The sequence below is a fragment of the Rhinatrema bivittatum genome, chromosome 7, assembly GCF_901001135.1.
Source record: "Rhinatrema bivittatum chromosome 7, aRhiBiv1.1, whole genome shotgun sequence".
NCBI lineage: Eukaryota > Metazoa > Chordata > Amphibia > Gymnophiona > Rhinatrematidae > Rhinatrema > Rhinatrema bivittatum.
Genome location: NC_042621.1, coordinates 133037740 through 133063087, shown reverse-complemented (window position 1 = coordinate 133063087; position 25348 = coordinate 133037740). Strand labels below are relative to the sequence as shown.

General features: G+C 42.7%; 1 protein-coding gene and 1 long non-coding RNA gene across 17 annotated transcripts in view; one reads left to right on the top strand and one right to left on the bottom strand.

Moving 5' to 3' along the window:
* Window positions 1-25348, bottom strand: part of SORBS1 (sorbin and SH3 domain containing 1) — a 376150-nt gene that overhangs the window by 233122 nt on the left and 117680 nt on the right. For all 13 annotated transcript variants that reach the window (XR_003857785.1, XR_003857786.1, XR_003857788.1 and 10 more), the window contains exon 2: window positions 24324-24428. The gene's annotated coding sequence lies outside the window, so the exon portion shown is untranslated. The remainder of the gene's footprint in view (window positions 1-24323; window positions 24429-25348) is intronic.
* The window catches only part of LOC115095471, a 131158-nt gene that overhangs the window by 48659 nt on the left and 57151 nt on the right, over window positions 1-25348 (top strand). The window contains exon 4 of one of the 4 annotated variants that reach the window (XR_003857794.1): window positions 18130-18337. The exons of 1 other annotated variant lie outside the window; for it this stretch is intronic. This is a non-coding gene — a long non-coding RNA (uncharacterized LOC115095471). Of the gene's footprint in view, window positions 1-5739; window positions 6048-6281; window positions 6744-18129; window positions 18338-25348 lie in introns of those variants that run through there. 2 more of the 4 variants (XR_003857791.1, XR_003857793.1) reach the window with 2 other exon arrangements.

The following is a 25348-nucleotide window of genomic DNA, read 5'->3' as shown; positions in this document are numbered from 1 at the left end:
GTAGATGGAATGACGTTTTCACAAATAACCTTTTGCCCCATTTTGCAACAAATAAAGTTACGTATGTATCTTCTATTTGAAAAGAGTTGTATTTATGCATGCAACTCTGTAGCTAGGTATACAACTGAAGATTTACCCCTTATTCTCTCGAAACAGCTTTTAAGTTGATCAGTAGCAGAAAGCAGAAGCTGGAACCATGAATCTACACATTAGCGAGGCAAGTTTCAGCGGCATACATTGCTGCAAAATATGCAGATACTTTTGTACTCGTGGACCTTAGAGTTAATTTTCAAAGGGAAATTATCCCTTTAAAACAGTGAATACAAAGTCCATGGGTACAAAAAGTACCTGTGCCTGTTGTACCTGCAACTTCTGCAAGCAATGGAACGGTGCAAAAAAATGCACATTGAATTTTCAAATCTATTCTACAAGCATCGTTTCCTCCCCTGGGAACACTTCCTTTAAATCCGGCTAAAAAATATGCACATTGTAAAAGCAAGCGCATATGTCTCAAGCCATGGGGGGGAGGAGGGGGAATTTTCACTCAGGGGGTCTAGTTGGGCAACTACTTTGCTACCTAGTTAAATCGTTTGAGAACCGCCCTCTAGAATATTCTGTAGAAAGAAAAGCCCTGTGCAGTGAAAAAACTTGCTTAAAAAGTTAAGCAACTGTCAGAGCAAACTGACGACTTTGGGGTCAGACTTGGGAGGAAAAATATTAGAATAGTGGGGATTCCCTAGGAAGACGTGAAAGATCTTCTACAACGTACTTTCAAAGCAACCTTTGGGAATATCAGTACGAGAGGAAGAGAAGAAACATTAAGGCCTGAAAACTCCATTTTCTTATCCATGCTTTCCGTATTTGGGATTTTAAGACTCTGTATCCCTGTGTGCGCTCTACTGATTGTCCAGCAAACAGAGCAAAATGCCTCAAGTTGGCAAGATACAGTCTCACCAGTAATTCTCATGACACAATTCTGGACTTCCGGAAAGATCTCACAGAAGACAGTCACAGTCACTACCAGTTTAAACAAACATACAAAAATAAAGTACTGGAAAATAAACAGCGAAGAAAGACTCAAAACCATCCACACTGGACTGACTGTACTTTAATACCAAATTTTATGGGCTCCAGGCGCTCTGCTCGGTGTTGGATGCCAACAGTTCTCCTGCACACCTGGTTCTATTATGAAGTTTTGCTCTCTTGACTTCTTGCCAGTGCCCTTGTACCTTCAGGCATCCTGGTTCACGTTCTCTCTCGTTTTAACACATTACAGGCTCTTCCAAGTGCAGAGCGCTCTCCCTACATGGTGTAGAAAACAGGTCAAGTGTTGGCTCCCTGCTGCAGGAATGCAGATAAGGAGTGCCTGGAGCCGCACAGCGTGTCCCTCGGGCGCCTCGCATGCTTCCAACATTCCAGGACCGTCTAAAATAAGGATGTGCAATAAAACAAGGTCTCGCTTTTTCCAGAGATGTGTCATTCCAACCATATCATTTACACTTAATTTAATTGTTTTTGGTTTTTTTTTTTAAAGAGACACAACTATATAAAATGGCCATTTAGTGCGACACTCTACTTCTGGGTCCATAGTATTAAACAACAATGGTATCTCTCCCACTAATGTAGAGAATAGCACCTGATACAAAAGTTATTTTCTCTGACATGTGGAGCCCGACATCTAGAAAGTACTTGTTCCTTTCCTGCCGGTGCTCCTACCTCTCTATCAAGCAAGCTACACACCCCCATATCAACATCCTAAGAAGCCAGGCAAGAAAAAGTGCTGCCTTGTGTAGAAATTGCAGAAGAATGATACCACCCACAAGCATTTGGCAAACTTGCAGACGTTCTGAATGGACAAACTACATCTGTGTTTCTTTGAGTACACTAGGTTCAGGTACCTCCTCATAAATTCATATGTACATCCAGTAGCTGACTTCAACTCTAAAAAATTACAGTTCCAAGCAACACACCTGAACAGAAATTAAGCATAGGTATGCAGAGATGGGCTTTTGTTTCATTTGGAAAACAAATGAAAAACAAATTAAAATTCGTTCATTTTTCATTTCCCCTAGTAATAGGCTACAGCCACCAGCCCAGATGCCACACCTGCCGAAAAGCCACAGTACCAACAAGGGCCTGACAGTTTAACTTTACTAATAAATATTATTACACTGTGATTGAGGGTAGAAGATTAGTACTTACTTTCAAGTCTAGTATTTTTGTGCAAAGAAACGTTTCCAAAAAAACTGATGGTTAAACACAGACGTTAAGTGGGACAAGATAAAGCTCTGGCACCGTAGAGATTCAGCATTCAGCAGCCATTTACGGAGTACATTACCCCCCCCCCCCCCCCAATGTCTGTACTTTTTCTACAGACTACAGTCAAAAAACTGGTCCAAATGTAAGCAATTATTTTGAATTTGTATTTATTTTCACACTTGGGGGGTTTTCTAATTAAGTGTTGTCACGTGTTTTCTGCCACATGGTCAGCACTGTATAAACAAACTTCTACTTGCTCAGATGCACAAACAGAAGTCATCAGAAAGGAAAGTTCATTGTTTACCGATTCAGGAAAAGTAGGAAAGGAACATTCCTAGGATGAATTTATTAGAGTAAGTAAACACTATTAGGCCACAGTTGCACGGTGCTACATTAGTGGAATAATAAATGATTTGACTCCACATGGCTTGAGGGTCAGAAGGAACCTATGCTCTTCAGTGATAACCAAGATTTTGTAATGAAATGGATAGCTTTTCTTGATAAATGTTTCCAAGCCTTGATGCTTTTAATTATTGAGCATACCAAGAAGTTTATGAACGAGTTAACAATTCAAATCTCACTTTTTCCACCATTAAGGAGCAGCTATCCTCCACAGATTTTGACTCTAAATTACTAAGTACCTGATTCACTAAGGGCCGGATTTTAAAGGATTTACGCGCATAGGGAGGGTTACGCGTGTTGCCGGGCCTATTTTAAAAGGCCCGGCAACACGCGTAAAGCCCCAGGACGCGTGTAAGTCCTGGGGCTTTACTAAAGGGGTGGTCCGGGGGCGCCTGGGGCGGGGCCAGAGGCCTCCGATACAGCGGCCACTGCCGCTGTGTCGGAGGATCGCATGCTGGCAGGCTGCCGGCGTGTACAAATTGCGCCTGCCCAGAAGCAGGCGCAAAAGGTAAGACAAAGGTCAGGGGGGGTTAGAGCAGGGCTGGGGGGGGAAGGTTAAGGGAAGAGGTGGGAAGTTCAGGCTCGGGGGAAGGGAACGGGGGAAGGCAGTGCGGCTCGGCGCACGCAAGGTGCACAATTGTGCACCCCCAGTGAGCAGTTTACAAGTAATGACAAATAGGATTACCACCTTGTCCTGATCCACAAAAAAATTCCAGATACTTTTATTACTGATATTACAATACAACTATTTTGCATCTGGCCAAAAGTTTTATTCACAAATTCATGATATAGCTGTGGAGTCTCCCATGGCACCTAAGTATCACAAATCTTTATGTAGTGTTTTTGAAGAGACTGCTATATAAAATTCTATACGGTGGAACCATGCACTCACAAATTTAAAAAAAAAAATTGAAAACCTGGCTCTTCAAGCTAGCCTACTCCTAACCCCCACTTTCCACCCCTAGTACCTCCACACCACATGACAGTCTACAACTTCAATTATATATTTATAACTTACCTTCAAGTCCACTTTTACCATCCTGTACCCTCACAGACCGTACCATGCAACCTGCTCCCAAATATGACTGTGTACATAGTTTGTTTATTCTTTATATTTAGATTTACATACTTATGTTTTCTCCAACACTTATATACTCTCTACATACCATGTTTTGATCCCTCCCGTTTACCATACCATGTAACCTAAATCGTTCCATGTATTTTCTCTATCGTTTTGTATGTTACTTGTAAACGGCTATTGGTATATAAAAACCTTTAAATAAATAAATAAATAAATAAATATAGAAGATGAAAAGCAGTGTTTGTCCCTCCCAATGCAGCAAGTCTTTGAAACACATGTGCCAAGGACCACAGCTACCTCTATGAATCCTTTTAACATTAGTGTTTCAAGGACTGAATAAATCGTCTTGGATTGGAATCGTTCTCTGTCTGGCTGAAAAGCTTTTCTGTCTAAATTTGTGGAAGATTCTACATTCATTAACGATCACTGCACCATTCTTTGCTGATTATTATTGATTTAGGTGGTGTGGTTCTCCTTGCTTTACTGGATGGGTATATAGACGACATCTTTTTAATTTGGACTGGATCGGTTGAAGAATGTTTTCCATGGTTGAATCAAGATCAAAATCTGCAATTCACATTGACATGAGATTATTCCCATATTGCATTTTTGGATGTTGTGGTGCAATTTCATCAGGGGAGATTTGATACCATGGTTTTTAGAAAATCTATGGATAGGAAAACTTATTATGATTTGATAGCCATCACCCCCGTCTGTTTAAATCCAGCCTCCCAGTAGGCCAGGGTTTTTTTGAGGGGTTTTTTGCATTCGTAGGATTTGCACAGACAAGGAGGAATTCAAAAAACAAACTTGCAATTTGACAGCTAAATTTCAAGCATGGGGATATCTCATATCCATTTTAAAGAAAGTATGAGTTACAGAACATAACTGTGAATACTCCAGTACACTGATAAAGTGGGTGACATAGTGGTCCCCATTAGAAAACATTGGCTTGTATTCGCATTACATCATATATTTAGAGAAATGCCTATGATCGCTTTTTCTAGGGGAGCTAATATACGAGATAAGGTCATGCTTGTTGCTATGTTTGAGGCTACAGACATGCAAGGAAGATACTATACCAATGCATTTCCCTTGTCAGAGATATGATTATTTTTTTTTGCAAATACTGTACCAGGTCAGGTTTGGGTCTATCCTCTTACTAATTTTAAATTTGTTAAGCAAGTCTCTACAGATTGCACCTTAGACCATGTTCTATTACAATTGTTTGCCTGTGTCTTAAACTGTATATTGGCTGCACCAAACGGGTCCATACACAAGACTTATTGAACACGCAATTGTTTGCGAACAGGAAAATATAATGCACCAATAGTTCAACAATGCATGGAGCATTCACATACATTTTCACAACTCAAATGGATTGTTTTGGGAAAAAAGTCCTACAATCAGCACAAGAGGGAGATAGGTAAGATCATCTCCATTATCAGGAACAGTATTGGATATTCATGCCGCAAACCTTGGCACTTGGTGGACCTCAGTGAAGATCTTGAGTGGAATAGTACTTAGAGAGAGCTCCTTTCGCCTTCCTGAAACAGAGGTTTAGTACTAGTATCATCAATCGTTTATGAATTTTATTTCATCAACATAGGATTCATGTTTTAATGTCGGGGTCAACAGCATCCCTGGCACTTTCAAGTCTTGAACCTGCTGTAAGGCTGCAAAGGCTGCTGACCTTCCTAGGAGTCTTGAGAATTTTGTCAGACATGCCCCAGCTATCTTCCATTTGAACCGCATTATGTGTGGCCCAAACAGGCAGCAGTATATAAGGAACTCCAGACTGCCAAACTTTTGCTTGTCTAACAGCCCACATGGCATCTGCTCCCACGGAAATGCTATTAGTTTATCTGTTCCTCTGGCCTGTATCCTCATCCTAATTCTAGGTATTCAGGTTTTCCTGTCCTGTACTCCATTGCTCCTGTGATACAGTGTGTTCCAGTTCTTCTTTCCTTATAAATATTCCTGCATTCACCATCCAGTGTCCAGTGTTCTGCTGATCTCTAAGTTTCCAGTGCTCCTGTGCCTGCGTTCCAGTTTTGTGGTTTCTAGTTCCTGCTCCAGTCTCGGTCCTTGGTGCCTCTCTTGATTCCTGTTCCAGTCCTGGATCCTCTCTCCATCAGGGCAGGGGAATGCTCATTTCCAGGTGCCTGGCCTCTCACAGGTATGCCCTGCCCAGACACCCTACCTGCTAGCACTCTCCAGCAAAGTGGAATGTGACATTTAAACAGAGAGGATAAAATCGGTGTTGCCATTGTTATTTTTCTTAATTTTAAAGTCTTCAACCCATTTCATTCATCATATTTTCAGTTATATTGTTATTTATCTATATTATTACTTTATTTGATGTATGTGTTTTATTTTAATTTTTATGTATGTACTGTTGTAACCCGCCCCGAACTTCGGAGGGCGCGGGATATAAATACAATTAAATAAATAGATGTTATCCTTAGCACCATTTGTTGATACCTTTATTGGTTTGTTTCCATCATTACATCACTGTCAATGATTGAATGTTTTCTAGGTCATACGGATCTATAAAAATAAGAAGACTTTACACGCCACAACATGATTTGAAATGATTCATCAGCAGCGGTTTTTTGAAGAAGTTATGCACCCCTGATGAAAATATTCTTTTCGGCCAGTGTTGTATATGAGATACCGAAAGCATGCTGCTTTTGAAAATACGTATTACTTCCAAGTAAACTTTTCAAGCGCAAAAATGACAGTTGACCTTTACTAATAATTACAGTTACACTGTGATTGAAGGTAGAATATTAGTAATTAATTTCAAGTCTAATTTTTATGTGCAAAAAAATGTTCTAAAAATATGGTTAAAGTAAGACATTAGGTGGGACACGATGAAGAAGCTCTGATGCCGCATTGGGCAGCCATTTAGGAGCACATTCCCCCAAGGTCTATATATTTTTTGTATTGACTAGAGTAAAAAAAAAAAAGTGGTCCAAAACTAAGTGATTATTTTGAATTTATAAATAACTTTGTTACATTGTTAATGTTTCTTTACTGACTCCTGGATTATCATTCAGAGATCGTCATCAGGCAATGAAACTTCATAGACCTCTGGTCTTCTTTCAACACAGCCATGTAACCACAGAACTACAAGGGCAGTGAACAATGAGTCAGATCTCTTGGAATAAGAGTTCAAATCCAGGCTTTGCCACCACTTCCCTAAAAACTTAGAGAAATCAGTTCATGTTCCTGTATCTTGATTCTAACCTCCGTTCTACCACTAACTCTGTGTGACTTGGACATCTCACTTTATCTCCCAGTGCCTTGGATCTGTGCGGTTTACAAATTGTTTTAAATAAAATAAATAAAATGTACCTTTGTTTCATTTGGAACACAAAAAAAAAAATGAATGAAATTTTGTTTTTCATTTCAGTTCCCCTAGAAACAGGCTACAGCCAGCAGTCACAGCCCTATGCCTACCTACTGAAAATCCACGGCCCCACCAAATGTTTTAGAAATTAAACCCCCCCCCCCTTTCATCAGCTAGTCTCCCAGACCTGTGTACTTTAATTGTAAACACATCTTTTGACATTCTATCTGCAAGTGATAAAAAAAACCAAACCAAACAGACTTCAAAGGTCAGGGAAGCACATAATGTACAGAGTATAAATATCCCCAACACTGCAAAGCCACAGGGATTATACCCTACCCAGAGGGCACCGGAATAACCAGAGCACGGCAGAGCCATGGGGATCGTGCTCCACCCAGAGGGAGCTAAGTATACTGTACTTAATATAAATAACCAGACCATTGCAGAATCAGAGACTGTATCACAGCTGGAAGAATATAGATAAACCCTATCACAGTGTTTCCCAGCTCTCTCCCGGAGGCATACCTATCCAGTCAGGATTGCTGTAATGAATATGCATGAGAGAGATTTGCATGTACAGATCCCAACTAAGACCAAGTTTACCCTTGTGAGGACTCACTGGGCATTTCTGTACACCTACCACCAGAGGGCCTCTCGGGCTGCCTGCTCAGACCTGCCAGCCTTATGCTCCGCTGCACAGACACTCTGCTACGTCTCCCAGCTCTATGGCTTGCATGTCCTGCTGTGGCCATCTTGTTCCAGCTGGATCCTGTTTATATTCCAGTCTCAAGTTCAGTATCTTGACAGATCTTAGGGTCCTAGTTCTGGTCTATATCATGTTCTCTTCTTTTGCTCTTTCTGGTCTTGTGGCCATTAATTTGAGACCTTACATAGGCCCCCACTTTCAGGCCATAAATTCTGTGTCTTGTTTCGTTCCATTATGCTCCTGTTTCTGTCTGCTCTGTTCTGCTTTTGTGTCCTTCTCTTCGTCTTGTCCTGGCTTGTCCCGGTCCTTTGGGCACCTTGATGTGTGAATGTTCCCCGTCTTAAGTCCTGCTGGCCCACCAGCACCTGAGGGCTCAACCCAAGCGGAAAGTGGCTGGTTTAGGCAGAAGGACTCCTGTGTTCCTGTCCTGCTCCAGCCTGCCTGGTCTGAGTCCAGCCCTGCTCCTGGGGGTCAGAACATGGGCACTACCATCCTGACAACCCTGTTATGTCTTGTCCAGATACCAATGGCTTGAATGGGAAACCTCCAACCCTGAGAGCACTGTGAAAGCAGGCCCTCCGCTCTCTCTCAGCACCAACATCCTGCTCCTTTGCAGCACCAGGATCCCTCCCCTGTGCTGCGTGAGAGGAAATTACATATTTCTTAACTTCCTGACACCAGGCAGGCGTTAAGCTGCTTTGAAGTTGGCATATTAGCTGTTAAACTACGCCAGTCTTTTCTCCATATTCTTCTAACAGAAAAGCATGGTGCAGACCAAGAGGGGCATAATAGCCACGTGCACTCTCTTGTACAGCTCTTCATGCACTGATGAGTAACTATAATTACAGTAATCATTACATTTGGCAGCCTTTGTATCCTGCACCATTCTAGGATGATTTAAAAAGTTAGTCACCTGAGCATTTTTCAAAAATGGAGCCAAAAAAAGTGTCTGTGTGGAAACTGTGACCAAAACGGTGATAATTTATATCAAATTATCAGCTCTTGGGGCAACGTGTTCAATGTGATCCCTCCTGATAATCCAGGCTCAGCAGACGTTATGAGAAAGTCGCACAACAGCGTTCTGCCCATCTCACTTTGCTGGGTAATGGAGCTGGGGAGGCGTTTCAGAGACTTTGTTCAGTAACTGATATGCGTAAGCGCCCTGAGGGAACCAAAAAAAGAACATGCAGAGGGTTTCTACTACATTGTGGTATCTTATTCTGTGCCAGGTTTTGAAAATATTTTATTATATATAAAAAAAAAAAAGATGATAGGGGATAAACTGCGAAGATCATGAAGCAGCACCGCAGGTGTTAGGAGGCGGCACCCACAACATCAGCAAGTGGCCGAACTCTGCTAGTCAAAGGTCAATGGAGGACAGGAGAGAATAAAAGCAGGAGAGGGCGGTGCAAGGGATGAGGCCGGGGTGAGCTTTGATGGAGTTGGGGGTTAAATTCAGAGCTCAAGCTGCCCCTTTGCTACTTTGGCAGGCAGAAATAACAGGGATGGAGGCAAAGCAATAGGAGAAGCAGCACGGCAGGCTGGAGTGAAGGAGCAGCCTAGTGGTTAGAGCAGTGGCCCACGAGCCAGGGAAACCGGACTTCAAATCCCACCGCGCCACTCCTTGTGACCTTGGGCAAGTCTCGTTGCCCTCCACTGCCTGTGGTTCAAACCTATAGGGTTCGTTTATCATTTTAGCGATAACACAGCGCACTGCACGCTGGTAGGCAAACAGGAGGAGATGGGGGTGGAGTGGAGAGTGCGCTTTCCCATCGTCTCTTCTTGTACCTTTCATCAATTCGAAGAGCAGAACATCTTCAGTGATGTCAACTTTGCTGTTTGTACCTCCTACTGTGCATGTAACCCCCCCCCCCCCAACCCATCACAGAGTTAAAAGTGCCCCCTCTTACAGTGGTATAAATAGTGACATATTTCTCTCTCAATCAATGCTGCGATGTGTTAAACAACACACAAGGGTGGGTGCATTGGGGAAATTTCCGCAAAGTGCAATATTTTATTTATTTTTTTTATTTTTATCGCGGGCGCTATTTCTGCTACAAATATAGCATTGTGATAAATCTAGGGGTAAGATTGTAAGCCCTTTGGGAATAGGGAAATACCTACAGTACCTGAATGTAATACACTTTGAATTCCAAAAAAGCGGAATATAAATTAAGTGACAGGGGCGAACAAGTCAGTGGGATCCCGAGCTAAGCCGAAGGGTTGGCAGGATGAAAAAACGGCAGCTTCTGCAAAGGGTCCCTCAGTAGGAGAAGCAACAGAGGCATTTAGTGGCGAGAACAGCCACAAGCTTGGGTGGGGGGGGGGGGGGGCAGGCTGCCCATCCTACAGTCACACAGAAGCAAACTACAAGCGCTTTGGGTGACTCCTTCCCGTCGCAACCTTCAATTCTGAATTTCTGGCGTCAGCACCGAGTGCAAAGGGGCATAACACAGCGACTTCTGCTCCAGCCAAAATAAGGGGAGGCAGTCCCAATGACTTGCACATCCGCACCGAGGAGAGGGTAAGCAAAAGGAAATGGCGGCCACCAGCCGCCAATACACATGGCAGGGCAAGAGCTGGGGCAAGAGGTTAATGTCCAGCAAGGACTGGCCATCCCCAGCAAATTCTGCTACTAATGCAACCTGCAAAAATGACACAGACCCCCCTGGCTTGGCAGGTTATCAGGACAGGTGGCGAATAAGTAAATAAAACGTACGAGTGCCCTGTTCAACTCTTCAGTCTGGATGCCAGCACGGCAAAGTCAGAAGTGTAAGAGGGTCCTGGCGGCGACGCGGACAACCATCAGCCAGATCTGTCTGAAAGGCTGCAATAACTGTAGTGCACAAAGACCCCACAGCAAGGCAGGCAATCGAGTAGCTGGGTACGTCTGACAGGCTGCAGCTATAGTGGTACCGGAAGTCCTAGCGGGCTACACATTCCTTGTGTCGGGGGATAGTAGCCAAAACTGGTCTAGCAGACTGCAAAGTGAGAAATGAGGAGCAATACTGGCATTGCTTTTCAGTTTGAATACGAGGGGGTTGGTAGTCAGAGTGTGAAACTGTCAAATTTCACACTTTTTATGTATTTTATTTTTTTTAAATGATCAGTAAAACTGTGGCCATTGTTTACTATGTATGCCTGCCTCTGGGGGTCCTCACAGCAAGGGACAAATAGACATAGGGGTTACAATTCCAAACCCAGCCAACCCGGAGACACAACACTGCGAGGGCAGGTGGATCCAAGATCTGCCAAAAGGGCTTATAGCGTTGCTGGAGCTGGAGTTAAATCCTGTGCTCATGTGGCCCTCTGCTATTTTTGCAGCACAGGATGGTACAAATCCTGCCCACTCTGCCCCCCCCCCTTCCAGAACAGTAGCTACATAAGTTAATGCTATTGCAGCTTGGCAGGAGAAAACAGACGCACCCAGGTTTGGCAGGATGGATGTTGACGAAGTAAATAAAGCGCATAAGTGCCCTCTCCGACTTGTCAACTTGATGAACACGTGCTGGGGCTGCCAGCAAGGCAAAAATCAGTTGTCTGAAAAGCTCTACAGGCAACACAGGCAGCCGGGTCCATGCACAAGAACTCCAGGTGGCAAAACCCCATTATGTAGATAAGCGCGACCGGCAGGCTGCGCATTCCTCATGTTGACGGGTCAGCCTGGCAGGCTGACAGCAGGTGGCCTGGTCTAGCAGGTTGCAGGGCAAGCAATGGGTACTGTCTGACAGACAATATAACATTTTATAGGGCTGTTTGCAGTTGAATCTGATGGGTTAATAATCAAGATGTTGAACTGCTTTCTGCTTATGGCTGCCTGGGGTTCTCCAAACTGTAAGAAGAAAGGGAAAAGCAGAGGGAGGGAGGGTGAGAGGAGAGGAAAGGGGGCAGAGGGATGGGACTGCAGGGGGAGAGGAGAAGGGTAAGGTGAAGGCTGGCTCGCTTGTTAAAAGCACATTCCCTGAACAACTTGTCATCACTGCGTCTGTGACAAGGACCCAATGGGAGAGAGAGAGAGAGAGACCTTGTCTCCTCTATGTCTGCACTGCCAATTTAATATTATACTCAACTTGGCTAGTGAATGGTGCTTCTAAGCTTGTCTAGTATCTGAGAACATTTGTCGCTTTCCATAAACATCTAATGCGCAGACGTCTACGCTGCCTTCCTACTCTGTTACCCATATCCAAGTGACACAGAGCAAGCTTAATTCACAGTGCCGCCACTGATGAAAATGACTCACTACTTGGGTATCTCCATGAGTCTATTCTGCGAGTTACTCAGACAAGACGGCAGTATGCAAGCTGGAACACATGGCACATGACAGCAAGCTGATGTCAATCATGTTTACCCTGCTAAATTTGGAAGGAAAAAAAACCCCTCCAGTACAGAGTCAAAACGGGGGCACCTCACTTGAACAAAATTGTATTCTTTGAGGTGAGGGATTGGGGCTATGCAAAGCAAACATGCCAGACGCCCCACTTTTGATAATCTGTTGAAATGGCTCAGGACAAAGATAGAGAAGGAACATCCTGCTGCCTGGAGTTCCTGAGAGCGTATTTCTTGCAGGATGAGCTTATGGCAGATTGCCAACTGGCATCTTGAAAAATGAGTCATGAGGATTGGTGGAATCTGTGGCAATTTCTTAGATATGTGGAAGCCAAGATAATCTTCTTACAACTGTCTCTTCCTCTTGGTTGCATCAGCACCATCTCTGCCTTATGTCTGTGATAGGAGAGGCTCCTGCATTGTCCTTTGGCTCTTTTTCATGTCTAAACAAATAAAAAATAATCTCTTCATAGCTCCCCAAAGCCTACTGATCCTCCTCTACAAGGTTCACAGTGTGCAGTCTTATAGTAAATTAATAATACATGACTTCTTAAAAAATATTTTCTAAAATTTCACTAACTAACCTGCCCCTTCCACATGAAACAAGTAACTTCTTCCTTTTTTGGGGGGTTGGGTTTTTTTTTTTTTTACACGCATCCTCCCCTCTGAAACAAGTTGGCTTCACATATTTAAGATTCCACTTCCCTCTCTATTTCAGTCTGAAATATAAAATGTTTATGAAAGATGCACACATGGTCAGCAAACTGGAAAGAGGTGAGAAAACGTTTTTGTGTTTATCCATGTACCCAAGTACTCTTCAGTCTAATTTCAAAACTCACTTTTTTCGGTCAGCTTAGCCTCTTCCCTAAGCCAGCATCCACCCTCCTGTCCTTTCTTCTCTCAACCAGCACAACCCATTCCTTTCTGTGACAACATGGAGTAATGAATGTGCTGGTTCAATTCTGGTCACTGCCATCATCCTCTTTAGTAATGACTGAAGCAAAAAACTCGTTTAGTTTTTCTGCTATGGCTCTGTGCTCCCTGAATGCCCCAGTCATCTAATGGCCCAAATAACTTCCTTCATGTTTTTGAGGCATTTGAAAAAGTTTGTATTAGGTTTTGCCTCTACGGTAAGTTTATTCTCAAATTCTTTCTTGGCTTGCCTTATTAATGTCTAGCTTCTTATTTGAAATAGAAAGACTAAATGAATTCTTTGCCTTCGTATTTACTAATGAGGATGTTGGGGAGATACCAGTTCCGGAGATGGTTTTCAGGGGTGATGAGTCAGACGAACTGAACGAAATCACTGTGAACCTGGAAGATGTAGTAGGCCAGATTGACAAACTAAAGAGTAGCAAATCACCTGGACCGGATGGTATGCATCCTAGGGTTCTGAAGGAACTCAAAAATGAAATTTCTGATCTATTAGTTAAAATTTGTAACCTATCATTAAAATCATCCACTGTACCTGAAGACTGGAGGGTGGCCAATGTAACCCCAATATTTAAAAAAGGCTTCAGGGGCGATCTGGGAAAATATAGATCAGTGAGCCTGACTTCAGTGCCGGGAAAAATAGTAGAAACTATTCTTAAGATCAAAATCGTAGAGCATATAGAAAGACATGATTTAATGGGACACAGTCAACATGGATTTACCCAAGGGAAGTCTTGCCTAACAAATCTGCTTCATTTTTTTTTAAGGGGTTAATAAACATGGATAAAGGTGAACCGGTAGATGCAGTGTATTTGGATTTTCAGAAGGCGTTTGACAAAGTCTCTCATGAGAGGCTTCTACGAAAACTAAAAAGTCATGGGATAGGAGGCGATGTCCTTTCGTGGATTACAAACTGGTTAAAAGATAGGAAACAGAGAGTAGGATTAAATGGTCAATTTTCTCAGTGGAAAAGGGTAAACAGTGGAATGCCTCAAGGATTTGTACTTAGACCGGTGATTTTCAATATATAAATAAATGATCTGGAAAGGAATACAATGAGTAAGGTTATCAAATTTGCGGATGATACAAAATTATTCAGAGTAGTTAAATCACAAGCAGACTGTGATACATTACAGGAGGACCTTGCAAGACTGGAAGATTGGGCATCCAAATGGCAGATGAAATTTAATGTGGACAAGTGCAAGGTGTTACAAATAGGGAAAAATAAACGTTGCTGTAGTTACACGATGTTAGGTTCCATATCAGGAGCTACCACCCAGGAAAAAGATCTAGGCATCATAGTGGATACTACTTTAAAATAGTCGGCTTAGTGTGCTGCAACAGTCAAAAAAGCAAATAGAATGTTAAGAATTATTAGGAAGGGAATGGTTAATAGAACGGAAAATGTCATAATGCCTCTGTATCGCTCCATGGTGAGACTGCACCTTGAATACTGTGTACAATTCTGGTCGCCGCATCTCAAAAAAGATATAGTTGCGATGGAGAAGGTACAGAGAAGGGCAACTAAAATGATAAAGGGGATGGAACAGCTCACCTATGAGGAAAGGCTGAAGAGGTTAGGGCTGTTCAGCTTGGAGAAGAGACGGCTGAGGGGAGATATGATAGAGGTCTTGAACGAGTAGATGTAACTCGGTTATTTACACTTTTGAAAAATAGAAGGACTAGGGGGCATTCCATGAAGTTAGCAAGTAGCACATTTAAGACTAATCGGAGAAAATTCTTTTTCACTCAACGCACAATGAAGCTCTGGAATTTCTTGCCAGAGGATGTGGTTAGTGCAATTAGTGTAGCTGGGTTCAAAAAAGGTTTGGATAAGTTCTTGGAGGAGAAGTCCATTAATGGCTATTAATCAATTTTACTTAGGGAATAGCCACTGCTATTAATTGCATCAGTAGCATGGAATCTTCTTAGTGTTTGGGTAATTGCCAGGTTCTTGTGGCCTGGTTTTGGCCTCTGTTGGAAACAGGATGCTGGGCTTGATGGACCCTTGGTCTGATCCAGCATGGCAATTTCTTATGTTCTTATAGGTCTGATTTTCAACATCTCCTCCATGGTAGGCAAATTATACTTCATGCATATTCGTTGTGGATATCCTGAAAATCAGATCTGTCTGGGGCACTCCTAGACTGGATCTAAACTATATTACAATGGATTCATTCTTGCAGGACACACCACAATCAGGGACCGTTGCAATAAAGTGCACCCAGCCTAGCACACAGGTTTGCACATGTTTTGAGCACGCTAGACCAGCACCCAATGTATTAAGGGGATTAGCGCATCCAAAACGCACGCCCAAACAACCGCTTAGCCGATAGCATGGAATTTACATGTGATGAGCGCTATTAGCTATTACCCCCCGGATGCAGAAAATCCCCTGGCACCCAACGCACTCTTGTTAATGCGGCAAATTTAACTCCAGCCCCGGAGCTGGCGTTAAATCAATCCGCAAGTTAAGGGCTAAGGAGAAATTTAAAAATATAGTGTCCTGTGTGGGTCCTCCTTTTATTCTTAAAAACCTACTGTTTGCAGTGTTCAAGAATAAAAGGTGTAACGTAATGGCTTGATGAAAAGAAAAAATGCTGGACGCATAATATACACGCTCCAGGCCGGTTTTGCCCCTTGCTATTGTGCATGTATATTTGGCATCCAGAAATCGACCTGAGCGGGATAAAACAGACGCTCATATTGAGTGCCTGTTGCAATTTTGGATGCACAATCACGTCTCATGGGTACCCGATGAATTTGACACATAAAAAGGACGCGCTAGGAAAAAATTAACGCAGCAGCTGATTAAAATATAGCATCGGGCACCCAGGAGAGGTGACTGTGCTTGTAAAGAAAGCAGGTGCTCAATACGATTGTCCGTTTTAACGTGCATTTTATTGCATCGGCCTGTCAATGTCTTTCTTATATCAGGCTATAATTAACCATTTCCTTATGCATTTCCATCATCCATTATTTTAGTATTTTGTAAGGCTAGAAAAATCATTATCTGTCATTGACCTGAAAGGTTCCTGTATTTATTTGTACACACATTACAGTAATGGCCTCTTACAGGATACATGATAACCTCCCCTTTGTAACTCTTTTGTTCTCAAGTGGTATTAGGAAGGTTCTCCAGGAATTTGTCCAGAGTATGGGCCATGTTTCAAAACCCTACTGGCAGCGATATTGTAGATCAAGTTTCTGTTCTCAAAAGCAGTCAGTACACAGGCTTGTGGTTCCCAAAGTGTTTCTTTACTTCCAAAATTAAAAGCACAGAATCACACAAGACCATAGTTCTTAAACACTACATTCAAAGCAATAAGCAGAAAATCTTCAACACAAGTAACATCTCCCAGATGTGTAACAGATAACAGAAGCTGAAGTCACGTTCAACTTTAGCTCTGGAAAGCTATAAAGAGGTCCTCTGCTAGCACTCAGCAGCTCCACCTCTTGCCAATCTGAGATCTCATATCAGTAAGCTTTTTAACTGAATAGTCACCTAAACACCTATGAATCAGTTCATTAGTTCTAAACCAGCACAACTGCAGGACTATCAATAGTTGAAAACAAACTCATTCTGAATATGCATAAGACAGAGATTATATCTCTCTCTAGGTTTTCTTCATCAAACATTCCAGCTTCTACTACCCTCAAAAGTAAGTAGATTACTCTATCTAAACAAGTATGCAATCTTGGTGTTATCACAGACACAACTTTATCTTTACCACCCCAAGTTGGGAATGTGACTAAGAATGGCTTTTACAAGCTTCATATGTTTCAGCAGTCAAGGCCACTTTTAGGAGAAGTTGATTTTTCAACGATGCTTTTACTCTCTTTTTTTTTAATTTTATGGATTTTCTGATGTATGCAGTTTAATGCTTTTATGGATGTTTTGATAAAAACCGCCTAGAAAAGTTAATAGTGCGGTAAACAAATATTATATATAAATACATTTCTAGAGTCAAGTGGGAAACATCCCAAAAATCCCATATCCTGGATTTCTGGAATCCGTCTCCAATAACTGGCCTTAACCTGAAGACTGGCAGGCGAGACACACAACAGTTACAAGAGCTGAAACAAGCTTCGGTTCCAGTTGCTCCCAGGGATCCTCCTGGAAACATTTCTTCCTCCTCTCATTCCTCGAGGTGAAGAAAACAATCTTCCTTCTAGAGATCCTCTTACACCCTGACTGGCACATACCAAAGACGCACACTGCAATTATAGAGTGACAGCCTCTCTGATTAAGAGCGTGGATTGGTATTTCATACAAGGTAAAACCATGCTTACTTAAGGCTTTCAAGCATGGATTTCCAATGGAAAGCTGTGACCAACAACCAACCAAAGGGATAATCTTATGTTTCTTAAAAATAAGCCCCCATCCCCTCCTGTGCCAGAAGGTAAATCTATTAAAACCACCAAGGGGTGTGATACTAACTGGATCCACATTATTCTACATATCCAAGAGATGAGTTCCACTCTCTATTATCATAATGACAGGACAAACTATCAAATGTGATAAATAGGATCTTCTTGCTTCACTTTTATGCCAAATGTTTTTTACTGAAACAAGACTCATCTATTTTAACTTGCCCAGTGCACAGTACCATCTAAACAGCAGCTTGGCTCCATTTTCCTGTGAAGTAACAGAGATGAAACTGCCTTCACGTGTTCTTGAAAATGTATGTGACCACGCCCCTTCAGATATCTCACACCCTCTCTCTTTTCCCCAATCTTTGTTTTAAACAAGGGATTCTTCACATTTCCAAAATACTGGGCCTTTTAGTAACGTTTTTTTCCTCATTTTGTATCTATAAGGAAAATGCTTAGTAAATGGGGCCCAGTATTTGACAGATGTTTCATTCCGTAGCTAACAGACTGCTATTGTAAGATTCCATCACCGGGTTTTCAAAACTGGTGGAGTCCCAACTGCACTTCTCCATCTGGGGGGCAATTTTCAAACTAGCCACACTGAAACAAAATCTGTGGGTACCTTTTAGTCATAGCCTTTGAACCAATTTCAAGGAGAAAATCCACACACATTTTCACTTTGATTACCTGTAGACATTTTCAGCCACTTTTTGTGAGGACCGGAAGGCTCATCTGCATACTGCTCCCAGCAACCCCCGGAAGAGGAGTCCAGAGGTCACCGCAAGTGATCCAGGGATTGACTTCCACAACCCCAGCTTCCAGAGGTCCCGCACCCTTTGCAGTAGACGAGAACCAGAAGCACGTGCCATTAGGCGCGCAAATCTCAAACCCTTCCATTAACTGAGTGAAGATTAATTTAACGGTGGTTAAAGAGGATTGGTAAGTAAAGCTTTCAGAAATTTTTAGGCTTATAGAAGTTTGGTGAAAGGTGAAATTAAGGGATATATTGTTTAGAGTTTGTGTGTGTCTGAGGTAATAAGCAAGCCAGAGACAGTTAATTCTAGTGTCTGTCTTTCCCTCCCACTCAACCCTTGATTTTTAGGCACACTTTCTCATTAAAAATCAATCAGGGTCTTATCTAAATCATTCTATTGTACCAGCCCTTATTGAAAGTTTAATCATCCCCTTGTAGAACACTAGCTGATTAATTAGTAAATTCACCTGTAAATTTAAAGTACTCTCATTCCAACTCCCTTAGTATCTTAAACTTAACTAGGAACTCAATAAAACTAAGATGAAGGCAGCAGTCCAACAGCAAGAGGGGGGCTTTCCAGTCTTTTGCATTGAGTGTCACATGTATGATTTTTTTTACCCGCCGGTGAGAGATTGTATGTGTGCACTCGGTGCAAAGAGCTCCTGGCTCTCAGGGAACAAGTCCGATCTCTGGAGGCTAGAGTAACAGACTTGGAGGAGCTGAGGGAGACAGAGAGGTACATTGATGAGACCTTCAGGGACATGGTAGCCAAGTCCCAAATCCAGTCTGGCAGCCCCAGTGCTGCCTTGGATCAGAAAGGTCTCCCAGTAGGAGAACATCACCCTGGTGTAGCAGAAAGTGATCCTGTAGCAAGGACCTGCTCTCCAGGTGATGTATTGTCCTCTCGCACTGAGGACAAGTCTCCCAGAGCTACTGCCCAAGAAGGAAGGGTTAGGCCGGCCATCATAGTTGGTGATTCGATTATTAGAAATGTAGATAGCAGGGTTGCTGGTGGACGTGAGGATGCCTAGTAACTTGCCTGCCTGGTGCGAAGGCGGCAGACCTCATGCATCACCTAGATAGGATTATAGACAGTGCTGGGGAGGAGCCGGCTGTCGTGGTACATGAGGGCACCAACGACATAGGAAAATGTGGGAGAGAGGTTCTGGAAGCCAAATTTAGGATTTTAGGTAGGAAGCTGAAATCCAGAACCTCCAGGGTGGCATTCTCTGAAATGCTTCCTGTTCCACGTGCAGGTCCCCTGAGGCAGGCAGAGCTCCAGAGTTTCAATGCGTGGATGAGACGATGGTGCAGGGAAGAGGGATTCAGCTTTGTAAGGAACTGGGGAAACTTTTGGGGAAAGGGGAGACTTTTCCGAAAGGATGGGCTCCACCTTAACCAGAGTGGAACCAAGCTGCTGGCACTAACTTTCAAAAAGGAGATAGAGCAGCTTTTAAACTAGAACAAGGGGGAAAGCCGACAGTCACTCAGCAGTGCATGGTTCGGAGAAATGTATCCTTGAAGGATACTAATGAAACAGGAGAGTTAGGGCATCCCAACAGAGAGGTTCCATTAAAAGCAAACAAAGTCCATATGCCTATATGTAAAACATCACCGAAGCTAATGATTTCCGAATTATTCCAAACAACTGAAAAGCAGGTTGTTAAAACAAACAAAAAACACACTTTGAAATGTCTGTATGCCAATGCCAGAAGTCTAAGAAGTAAGATGGGAGAGTTAGCGTGTATAGCAGCAAATGATGAGATTGACATAATTGGCATCACAGAGACTTGGTGCAAGGAGGATAACCAATGGGACAGTGCTATATCAGGGTACAAATTATATCGCAATGATAGGCAGGATCAACTTGGTGGGAGTGTGGCACTTGATGTCCGGGAGGGTATAGAGTCAACAAGATAAAGATCATACAAGAGACTAATTGCTCAGTAGAATCTATATGAGTAGAAATCCCATGTGTGTTGGGTAAGAATATAGTGATAGGAGTATACTACCGTCCACCTGGACAAAATGGTCAGACAGATGATGAAATGCTAAGAGAAATCAGGGAAGCAAACCAATTTGGCAGTGCAATAATAATGGGAGATTTTAATTACCCCAATATTGACTGGGTAAATGTAACATCAGGACTTGCTAGAGACATAAGGTTCCTTGATGTAATAAATGATTGATTCATGGAGCAATTGGTTCAGAAACCAACAATAGAGGGAGCTATTTTAGATTTAATTCTTAGTGGAACGCAGGATTTGGTGAGAGAGGTAACGGTGGTGGGGCCACTTGGCAACAGTGATCATAACATGATCAAATTTAAACTAATAACTGGAAGGGGGACAATAAGTAAATCTGCAGCTCTAACACAAACTTTCAAAAGTGAAACTTTGATAAAATGAGGAAAATAGTTAGAAAAAAAACTGAAAGGTGCAGCTGCAAAGGTTAAAAGTGTTCAACAGGCTTGGACATTGTTTAAAAATAGAGGCGCAGTCCATATGTATTTCACACATTAAGAAAGGTGGAAAGAAGGCAAAACGATTACAGTCATGGTTAAAAGGTGAGGTGAAAGAGGCTATTTTAGCCAAAAAAAAATCCTTCAAAAATTGAAAGAAGGATCCATCTGAAGAAAATAGGATAAAACATAAGCATTGTCAAGTTAAGTGTAAAACATTGATAAGACAGGCGAAGAAAGAATTTGAAATGAAGTTGCTATGTGTGGAAAGTTTGAAATGAAGTTGCTATGTGTAAAATTGCCCAAAAATATGCTGCTGCGATGCAAAATCATGCAAAGCAGCTCATTACTGGACAATTTTGCAAAAACAGGCATGCAAACAAAGCTTCATCAGCCCATTTCTGCAAAAAAACAAACCAAACCAAAAGTATACCTCAAAGAGTTATAGTTAATTTTTGTGGCCAGCCCAGGGAAGCCCCACATCACGCACACTGGCATGTCACTTTAAGCAGGCACTTGATCCATTGCCCCCTCCCTGCCCCCCCCCATCATAACAGCTCCTTAGTGGTGCTAGTGGGCCCATTCCATGTTGACTCCTTTGAGACAAACAAATTAAAAACCTGTGAAGCTTGTTAATTCCCTGCCCGATAAATCCCATCCCTTGACTCTCTCCAAAAGACTGAAAGTCATACTTATGCCCACCTCGTCCATCCCACTCCCTGGACCCCCCCATATCTGGGGGCAGGAATGATGTCCACTCATTCCTGCCCCAGTGCCCTTTTCCAAAAGGGCACTGGCTAACCCCCATGCACTCCTTTGTTACAACTAGGTCTTTAATCCTTTGCAAAACTGAAGATAGTCCTCCACTAATTGCAGCTCAATGGGAAGCTGGCTCCACAGATAAGGGGAGAAGCAAGAGAAAGCTCTCTTGTGCATTGCTCCTAGCTTTACCTCTTTCAACCCTAGAATAAGTTGACACTTGCCCTGTGACTGCTGGACACATTGAGAAAACGTCAACCTTTTTCAGAGGTAGTCCAGCCCATAACTTTGACATATATGTCAAAGAATTCTGAAATTGATCTCTTTATAGGGAGCCCACAAATGCAATGTCATGTGATACGGGGCTACAATCTACAAGAAGCCAAACTGTGGCATTTTAAATCAACTGCAAATGCCTCAGATCTTTGTTGGCAAGACCCACAAATAAAGCATTGTAAGAATCTGTGTGCAACATCATGGCGACATGGACTAGCACAGCCAGATCTTTATTACTAAACCAAGGTATAACCTTACAAATCAGGTATAAATGGGAAAAAGCTGTACCCTCAGCATCCTTTTGAACAGAAAATAAAGCTGACCATCAGTGTAAAGAAAAGTTCCGAACCCCTTACTCCTAAATGTCATGTCAAAGAGGTCCATTATTACCAAAAAAAAAAAGCCTTAAAGGGCAATACGATATGATAACCAACACACAGAATTAAACATATTTGCCAAATTTCAGTTTCTATAATTTTGTGATTTACGGGACCATCATATAAACCCCTTAATTGTTATCTTTCAGAGCCTTGCGTTATGCTCCATCGATAAATAAGAGGGGCACACTTTTAATCACAGGTCCTTCTTTAAATATTTTTAAGCATTTTTCAAAAATTGTGAGCATTAAAAAGTGCACTACTTCCCCGTTTTTTGAAGTTACTTTAGGCAAATGCTTAAAAATATTTAAAGAAGGACCTGTGATTAAAAGTGTGCCCCTCTTATTTATCGATGGAGCATAACGCAAGGCTCTGAAAGATAACAATTAAGGGGTTTATATGATGGTCCCATAAATCACAAAATTATATAAATTGAAATTTGGCGAATACGTTTAATTCTGTTGGTCAAAGAGGTCCGACATAGATATTAAACAGGAGAAAAGATTGTACTGACCCTTGAGGGACTCCATATGTGAGTGCTCACAGATCAAAGTGAAATTTCCAAAGACAATGCTCTGAGCTCTTCTGTGCAGGAATGAAGCAAACCATCTAAGAATATTCCTACCCACCCTTTTTTCAGCCAGATGTTTCATCAGAACGGCTGAAAGATAGAATATAAATCTAAATAAAGAATGAGATGGTTTATCATATCAAAAACAGCTAAGTCTAAAAGAATAACCCCCAGCATTAAATCCTCTATCCAGGACTCATCTGAGATTGACGCAGTACTACACTGGACTCTAAAACCAGACCGATAAATATCTAAAATGCTTACCTCATCTAAAATTCTGATGTTGCACATATACTGCCCTTTCTAAGTATGTGAGAGGTGACACTGGTCAAAAGTTCTCTACATTAGTAATATCCAAGAAAGGCTTTTTCAATAAGTGTTTAACCAATGCCTTCTTCAAAAGGACTGATACAGAAACTCTCAGAGAGGCATTCACCACGAACGTTCACTTAAACTCTCTCCTGGTGCCCTAACCCACCATGAGGGGGCAGGAGACTAGCTTGCACTATTAAAGTGCACATGGCTGGTTGTACTTTATTTAAAATATTTACAATGCGCTCATGATCCCGTTGCACAAATGAGTTCCAGCACATCATGCTCTCCTTTACACCAACTTTAACCAGAGGAAGCAGCTATTCCAGCATTCTTCAGACTCTTGAAAGACCTTGGAGATCTTATCTCTAAAATGATCTGCTGACGGACCGCATAATGAACTAGACCATTCTATATTTCTCGCCTACAGGAGTTTCAGACGTCAGAACCCTCACAAAAGAAAATAATGCTCTACATTCATTTAAAAGTGTCTCTCTTTGAAATACTGTTGGCTTTGCTAATTTAATGGGATCTCAGAAGATTCAGGAAGGGGTGGAGAACATTTTTAACTGAGGCTGCCAATGTTCCTTCCATAACCTCCTGTGCTCCAGAAGTGGATGCTTCCAAGGAGTCAGGCCTGGAGTCTGTGAGAAATCACCTTCTTCTCAGTTATTCCTTCTGGCGGCTTGTCTTCCCCAAGTCTCATCAACTGAATTCCAGGGTCAGACCTGTTTCCCCCACCCTGATCAGCTGTCAGCCCTGAAGAGCTTTCCCCCTCCTCTTTGACTGACCAAGGTTCGGAACTGTATGGGCAGGATGGTGGCCACTGCAGGGGAGATGAGCAGCGTCTTGGTGACTCTCTCTACCTGACCCAAATGAGTACGTGGGGTGGGAGGAGGATAGTGAAGGAAACCTCCTGGAGGACTTCTTCCATCCAGAAAAAAAAAAATGATGTTCCATGGACCAGATCAGATGTGGTCTTCCTGCTGGGTGAAAAGATGAATAATGCCCCAATTCCAGAGTCTTTTACTAGCAGAAACTAGAATCCAGCTGTGCCAGGGACGTCTGATCCTATCCTGAGCCTCCTTCCTCAAAAGAGACCCAACACAGATCCTCAGATTCCCACTCCTCACCACCACCACCCCTCCACCCCCAATGTCCAGATCCCTCCTACTTCCTTTTTCTCTTCCTCGATACATAATCAGAGAGCAAAGAGTGGATGGTGGGGTTATGTCACCTGCAGTCAGAAAAAAGCAGGTAACAGAGGAGGAGGAGGAGATTGCAAGACAGGCATTGTGGGCAGAGGAGGAGTAAAAGAGTTAATGATGTTTTCAGGACATATCTGGCGGTGAGAATAAGGATGGCTTGTATACTTACCTTGGTCAGTTGATTTCAGTGATCAGCTGTAGCTGAGGTTGTGACAGTGGTCTTGCATGAGTCACTGCTCTGTCTGCAGCATAATTATTCCATAACAGTGCATGCCTGCAAGAGAGACAGGTTGTTAGGAAAGAAAAGAAAAAGCTCAATGTAAAATACAACTTAATGAAATTCTGCATGCTCCTTTGAATATAATCTATGGCAGGAATTCCTTTCAGGGAACACGGACCCCGTTTTCAGCTTCGAAAGGTTTCACCGACCCCACAAACTTCTCTTTTAATTTTTACATGCAACAACAAAAGATGAGATGCACTCCAAAATCATTCATAATGTATAAAACTGATCCAAACTGAATACGTAGGGAGGGCAATTTGCAAAGCTCTCTAAAACCTAGGCTCGTAACTGAAGGCTGAGGCCATTCCACCTTTCCCCTCCAGCTACAATGGGGAAAAGGAAGAAAGTTCAAAAAAATTCCAGGTTGGCAACTTGATATGGCCTGGCAGAAAATCAGCATCAGTACCTGCAGATCTGCAATCTAATTTTCAAAGGGAAACTGCCTGCAGGGGGACGCCAGTACTTTTGTTCCTGCATACTCTTCATCTGCTTTTCAAGAAGGTGCAAAGTACACGCATGGACAAAGGCACGAGTAACATTTTACTCTCAGTGGTGGGGAGTTAGAAATTTTCAAAAGGGCCTTTTTACATGGGTAAACAGCAGGACCGGTGCAAGGGTGTTAGGCGCCCTAGACAAACCTTCTGCCTTGCACCCCCCCCCCCCCCCCCCATTCACTGAGATGCTGCTCGTGGCTCGCTAAGTGTTTGCTTTTCTCGGCCACGAGCCAAGATGGGTACTGTTTGCAGTCAGCCGAGTCTCTACGCTTGGCCGTGAGCGGGATAGGCTCTGCTCGTGGTCCCACATGGCTGCTCTTCGCCGCCCCTAAGGGTTGGCGCCCTAGGTGACTGCCTAGTTCGCATAATGGGACGCACCGGCCCTGGTAAACAGGAGTTTACCCAAATACCCTCCCT